Here is a 7,906-nt window from a genome sequence, read left to right on the forward strand (position 1 = left end):
AAAATGCACTATCTTCAACCCCACCACCAAATTTTTCCTTACCCTTCATCATTCCTTATAGGATCTTCAAGTCCTACTTGAATTGCATGCAACAAAATTGTATGTGATCGAGTTTTCCACAATAAAAGTACTTAATAATACTCATATCTTTTTATCGAGATCTCGAGCTTCCACCACAGTCACTTTTCCTATGGTTCCTCCAGCTTTCTCCATCCTCTAAGGCTATGGGAATTTTAGGATCATTATCATCTTATCTCATCATCCCCTCATTCTCCTTCAAGACTGCCATCACATCATTCAACTACAACATGTTTTTCCATACTAACATTGTTTGCACCAATGAATTGAAAGATCTAGACAATGACGCTAACAAGAGCAAATATTGCTCTTCCTTAATTTTCTCTCCCAAATTCAATAGCCGACAGACCAATTGATTAAAATTATTAATATGGTCAAGAATGTTACCTCTTTCATCCATTCTGAGTGTGTACAAATCCATCTTTAGGTATAATCAGTTAGTCAACAACTTCGACAAATAAGTGCTCTCCAACTTCTCCTATATATCTTGAGAAGATGACTCCTTCAACATAGTAATTTTAATATAGGGAATAAGAGTTAACTTGATAGTACTGATAAATTTCCTATGAATTATACCTCAGTCTTTATCTTTTGTACTGTTAGGCTTCTTATCTTCTAATGTGATGTCAAGAACTTGCTGCACCAAATAGTCTTGAATTGTGCTTTACCACAACGTGAAATTTCCCTTTCCGTCAAAACTGGAACTTCATACATAAAGGATATAGATGACATCTTCTTTATAACTATGTTTATGCTTTTCCTCTATTATCCTCTTGTGAGCGGCCGTGGAACCCGATTACCCTTTACTCCCACGAGGGAGGATGGATTTCCGGCAAATGAGATTCCATTTTTACATATCACCGTCACATTCCGTTTTTAAGGATGACGCTTAGCGTGTCCATTCCAGTGTATGCATTCTTTTCACTATTTCTCTAACCAGTTTATCATGTTTTAAGGTTTAGATTAATTATTTCAGAGTCACCACTCGAATTTAATGCTCGGGAACATATCAAAAAGTTAGATAGCACGCGGGCTCACAACATGCTATCTCTTCAGAGTTAGGTTCGGGACTTAAACGGTTCAAGGGCTGATTAATAAACACGTAGACTTGTCTTTTTATTAAAATATCATGATATTTCCATTCCAGATTTAGTTATATATTGTTTTGATCGTTCGAAATCGATAAATAAATACTGAAATATAAATTATTACATCATTTTAACAAATGGCACAAATAGCCATAATACATCAAATCTAGCCCTAGGAAATAAATCTATTAAACATGCAAGATAATAAACGTTAGCTGCTGGTACTTTGGAACCCATCTTTCGGATTTAAACTACAACGTTAGACTCGATCAAATAGGACTCATTTATTCCTAAGATCTAACACGTAGCATGCAATTATTCTGAAACCTAATTTAGCCGTCTAAATAGATTTTAATAGAAATGCCCAAAATACCCTATCATGGAATTGCTTTTATCTTCATTTGCAAAAGTGGACAGGATGTATTAAATTTACCGAAAATGGAAATCTAAACTACCCGTACAAGAAAACAGGGTTCTACCCGAAAAGTTCCCTGTTACTGATCTAAGATGATCCCTGAACTGTGATAGGGATCCCCGGTCGAGGAAGGTATCCTTGATCGAGGAATGCCTTTTAGGCAGACCCTCTATTTTAGTATCAGAATCAGAAAACAAGGGGAGAAATATATAGAATTAAAGAAACAGGGAGCAAACATTAGGGGATGGGCTTTTAAAAACCTTCAGATGTTACCTCTGAAATGCTTTTCCAGCTTTTATGTTAGGTAGGCCGACGTACGCATGATTGTGACTTTGAGCAGGAACCCAGACCCGTGCAGCAAGCAATTACAATGATCAGAATGTGGTGTTCCACCAGACTAGACCGAAAACCACTAATTTGAAGTAGATTTGATCCAAAAGATCAATTCTGGAAGTGTAATAACTTCAGAATTGACAAATTAGTGAAGAACAGTTGTAGAAAACGTGTTTCTTCGACTAATATCTTTGAAATAGTATGTGTTTGGGTGTTTGAACCTCTCAAAATGATTCGTTTTGGTAAGATTTGTGTAAATCTTCCTTTTCACTCACTTTCACTTGATTTCAAATAGTTTTCACTCAATTTCACTCAATTTTTCTTTCTTTTTCTCTATTTCTTTCTCAAAAAATGTATTTTGAACCTCCCCCCATCCTAGTAGTTTTGTGCGTTTCTTGTAGTGGAGATGGGATAAAGAAAACTCCTAGAAAACTGACTAAAAACTGCCCGAACCCGTTAAGGATCCTCGATCGAAGACCCTCATCCCCGGTCGGGGAATAAATCCTCGATCGAAGGTCCTTTATGACTTTGAGTATTTTTCATACAGAAATGATAGATCAAAATAGAATTTGATAAAATAAAGTAAAGCAAGCTAAAATGACTCAGAAAATGGGGTCCAAATCCTTAGCTCGTATTTCGCATAGCGCATCGTGTGAAGTCCACCTACACCAACCGTTAGCTAGAGTGTAACGTAAACTCATCACTAGGGCCGAAAAAAGTCCATGCTCACACCTCCCTAGGTCGAAGGGATCTTCTTTGGAGTCATGCTCGGCTCAAACAACTTTATCACTGAAATGATCCATGTTTCCATCAAAGAGTTTGCGTTAGAAAAGAACAAGATGACAATCTTCTCTTTCAACAATAACTATATTGCAAACAAAGAGAAAAATCCCACTGGTTAAAGAATGGTGACAAAAACACCAATTATTCTCATAATTGACTATTTATTGGTAAAGGAAAAATTAGATTACAATGTTCCAACAGGAAAGCGAGATTTAAAGAACTTAACAATATAGTTTGGGAAATTTAATCACTTCCTATTTTATCCATGCTTATCAACCTGTGGTGGTAATGGGGGCACATATCTAGTTTGAGCGATTTGGACTTTTTCATTATTTGAAGGAAAAAAAGGGGGAAAAGTTGTTTTTAAAAAAAAACTTGACATAATGAAAGCATATGATCAAATTAAGTGACATCTTTTAAGGGGAATGATGAATCATGTGGGATTTTCTCCTTTTTGGTTTTTGATTATCATGCAATGTGTTGAAACTGTATGCTTTTCAATTTCAACTAGAGGTCAAGAGTTGCATTGTTTTCATCCATTATATGGCCTTTGTTTGATCAATTGTATGACCTTCAAAGTCTTATGTTTTAAGAGGATTTTGTGATTATGTTACATCTGGCGTTAGGCTCTCGTATCACCCCTTTGTATGAGCTATAGAATCTCGATTGGAACCTATTTCTTATGATAATTTATTTGGATTGTTTCTTCATAAAGAGGAACAAACAGATTAGGTACCCCATATGAATCAATTATTGCATAGTTTGCAACACTATGTTCAATAGTATTGGATGATGGGGTCATGGATGGGCTTCATAGGACAGTGGATGGGCATCTAGCAATAATTTTTGCGAAACTAAAATTCTAACATCCAAGGATCAGATGGGTTTTGGGGACTCTATGAGCTTCCTATGATATTACTTCTATTATCTTTCACAACTTTAAGAGTCAATGACACCTCCCATGTAAAGTTTCTTCACAACAATTCAATCGGGAACAATTTGGAACATTATTCGGCTTACATCGAATATGACTTCTATTAGGTTTGCATAAAATCGGTATTGGATCGTGTATATTGAAGAAACTCATCATCTAACCTCAAATACGGAAAAACATGTAATCAATTTAGAATATCAATGCGTGAAGGAAGTTCAAATTGGTAATGGTTCTAAACTCTCCATATCATATGTTGGTGCTTTTAATTGTGATCTCCATGGTAAATTTTTTTCAATTTTAAGATGTACTTTTTGTTCATTCAGTTTCACAAAATCTGGTTTTTGTTAGGTTCTTAATAAACACTAATAATATCGACATTAAACTTTTTTCTAATTATTTTATGATAAAGGATTTTGCAATGAAGGAAGTCATCCATAATGTGTAGAGTAAAGATGGGGTCTACTACCAAACAGTATCGTCTGAGGTCCTTCTCAAATAAACTTGATGACTTTATCCACACACACCATAATCAACCATATTTTCTTGCACATCACACACGGGCAGTCCAGAATTAACCTCGATGGGTCATCCATCGAATCAGTCCAGTGCACACAACTTGTGCATGAACGAATCGAGATAGTTGGATATAGTTCATTTGGTAGTAGATTAACAAACTTATGGCCACCTCCGTCCTCTTCACACCAGACTGTTTGAATCATCTTCTCCTATTATTGGGTTATTAACTGAACCAATATTAGCAAATTAATGTTGGAGTATGCCCTAGTTTTGAGATATTATATCTGACGTAACTATTAACTGTAGGGCAATAATTTGTTAGGTCATGCAAACTGATTAACAGAGTATCCAAGATTATTGATCTCCTCACTTTTGGCAGGTTGATGACTTGGTCAAGTGAAGTCGTGAAGCAACATGATACTTATCTAAATATCCCTAGTCCATTATTATTATAGGAATAATAACTAACTAAAGACTAGTATGTCCCTTGATTGTAATGGTGTTTCACTAGTTATATAGACATTGGATGTCAAATTAGGGGCATTCGGGTTTATGAAATAGTAAGCTCTGAATTGATCCATTGTGAGAACACCACATGATTGGAATACTCATAGGTGATTCTAATGTAACACTCTGGGTTGAATCCTTTAACCAAGTTCACTATAAGTCCTATATGGCTTGCATTATACTTTGATTGATCGTATACCGGGCCTGTAACTAAGTTCCAAGTATGGGTTCGGCCAGTTGCATTGTACATTATGCTTACAAACCATGAGTGAAACAAGGAATTGCTAAATCTCTTAAAGAGATTAGATATCACTGGTCATTTGACTAATGGGAATGAGAAGCATGTGGCGAGGCCTGAATGAGACAATGTGTAATTGCTCATTCGAACTTATCAGTTCACTAGAGATCAAAGAAATATCCGAGCATAAGATGAGGATGACTTAATCATGATGGACTTAATATGGTATAGCAAGAGATTACTTAAGAGGTTACTATAAGGTTCTCGAAATTTTCATACGAGATTACTAACTTAGTTGGATGATAACACGGTCGAATACATATATTCAAGCATCCAAGTTTCCGTGTTGGAGACAAGCCATGGTGGAAAAGGTATAACGCATTGATGGGAAATGGAATGTGGATCTTGGTACCAGAACCTCGAGGTGTGAAATTAGTAGCATGTACATAGATATTCAAGACTAAAACTAAAGTAGACAAATCAGTGGAAAGATATAAAGCTTGTTTAGTTCCAAAAAGGTTCATCAATGACTCGTGAGAGATTATAATGAAACCTTCATTTTTATGGTTAAACCATCAGCCATTCGTTGTATTTTCACTTTATCTATCTCATTTGGTTAAACTATTTTGTAGTTGGATGTTTCTAATGCTTTTTTACATAAGGATTTGATAAAAACTATATATATGGCGCAACCTCCCAAATGTATGGATCCATATCCCAATTCAGTTTGCCTGCAACTATATGGCTTAATGTAGTCTTTTCAAATGTGGGATTAAAAATTAATATTTATATTTCATTTTATCCGGGTTTAACAAGTCCAAAGCAGATTGTTCTCTCTATTTCTTCAAAAAAGGCCTAATTCATTTATATTATATTGATGATTTTGTTACTCGTAGGGAACAATAAAACCCTGCTACGCAAAGTAATGAAATTTTTGGAGGAAAAGTTTTCAATTTGTAATCTAGACTGCATTAGATTCTTGGCATAGAAGCCACGTGGAATACGGAGGGCCTATTATTGAATTAACGAAAACATTGTTAGTCTATTTTAAAATGCACCAACATGTTAGCATATAAGCATGTTTTGAATCCTACTTGCCCTAATGAAAAGCTATTGGTTGATATGGGCAAATTTTTACCTAACCTTTTGTTATATCCACAAATGGTTGGTAGTCTACAATATCTCATATTCACTCATTCGACTATTGTCTTTGCAGTCAATAAAATGTCCCGGTTTATGCATGCACTGATCGAAAATCTAATTGGTGTATGGTTAAGTGTATATTGCGTTACTTAAAGGGCAAAGATCAACACGATATTATTTTATGCAAAGGGGAAGTGGGTCAATTGCATTGTTATTTTAATGCGGATTGGAGAGATTGTAAGGATGATCGAAAATCTACTATGTGGTATTTCTTGGTTCTTATCTGTTATTGTGGTCCTCTAAGAAACAATAGACGGTTTCAAGATCTTCGATGAACGTTGAGTATCGAGCAATTTCTTTGGTTGTGTCTTAGCTGAGTTCGTGAAGTGGGTTTTCCATTGGTTCAGCCCACCATCTTTTGGTGTGACAATTTTAGTGTTGTATACTTGACGGTTAATCCAGTATTCCATAATCAAAGCAAACATTTGGAGATAGATTTTTGTTTAATCTGTGATAAAGTCTTTTCCAAAACATTGGTTGTGCGATATATTTCCATGTTGAATCAAATTGCAAATGTTCTTACAAAGTCGTTGACTAGACGCAATTTTAATTATTACGAGCTGCTCGATTGATCTCAAATCCGTCGAGTGATTTTACGACCACCAATAAAAAAAAAATTGAAAAAACAAGCCATATTAATTATGATTAGTTAATTGGTAGTTGTCTATGCTTTTTGTAGTAACAATTTTCAACTTTAGATAATCCTAGATGGTAGACCATAATCAAAATGTTTGTGCATCAACACAAAGTGTAACATATATTAAGCATTAGCATCATCTCCTTCTCCTTCTTCTTCTTCCAATCCCTGCCCTAAAAAGTGTGCCGACAAACTCATTCTATTAGCATCACCATGTGATTTGTGGACATTACTAACTCATCCATCATTTAATTTATTAAATCTCCCTAAAGCAATAATCATGATTTTCTTTTCTAATTATAATAATATAATTGTTCTTTTGGTACCAATTTACCCATTTGGGAAATATTCCTTCTTCAAGATGTCTTCTGTTCGTAGGCCATGTAACCATTGATATATGTAGCATACGTTTAATGAATGTAAAATTGATTAAAATATATATAGCTAAGTTTTATTTGCATCTACGGTTATTCTCCGCGAATCATAATCTTTCTCTATAATCACATTAAACAGATAAAAAAAATTAACTGTAAAAAAGTTATATTATACATAAAACTTTTAACAGAGTTTAATTTTACATTTAACTATTTTCTTAACAAAAAATCTAATTATACGATTAATAGTTGATCAATGATCGAACGTGTAAAATGAAAGATAGTAAAATTTGAAAATATCACAATGCCTATATATATATATATATATATATATATATATATATATTCCTTTTTAGAGTTATAGGTTTTCAAATGGCTTCTCGGTGTTAGTTCTACAAAAATAATTCTGAAAATACTAAGTATTTATTCCTTGACTCCTTTGAAGGTGATTTCACTCCACTAGCAACCTCATCCTCGTCTTGGATTAAAGTCAACACTGAAGGAGCAGCCTCTGGTGCTCCCTTATCTGCTGCCATGGGGGATGTGTTTCGCAACTACCGAAGCCCCAAAAGCATGTTTTGCCTACCCAATTAGTCTTCATAAAGCTTATTTCACCGAGCTTAAGGTTGTTATTCTTGCTAGGGGGGCACATGGTCGGTTAACCAGTCCATTAACAAAAACCATTAACCAGTCCATTTAATTCGGTTAACCATATTTCGGTCGGTTAACCTATATTTCGATCGGTTAACCATTAGTGACTTTTCGTAGCAAATATCACTTTAAATCTATAATTATTCCCT

This window comes from Euphorbia lathyris, chromosome 2 (genome assembly GCF_963576675.1).
Source record: "Euphorbia lathyris chromosome 2, ddEupLath1.1, whole genome shotgun sequence".
Taxonomy (NCBI): domain Eukaryota; kingdom Viridiplantae; phylum Streptophyta; class Magnoliopsida; order Malpighiales; family Euphorbiaceae; genus Euphorbia; species Euphorbia lathyris.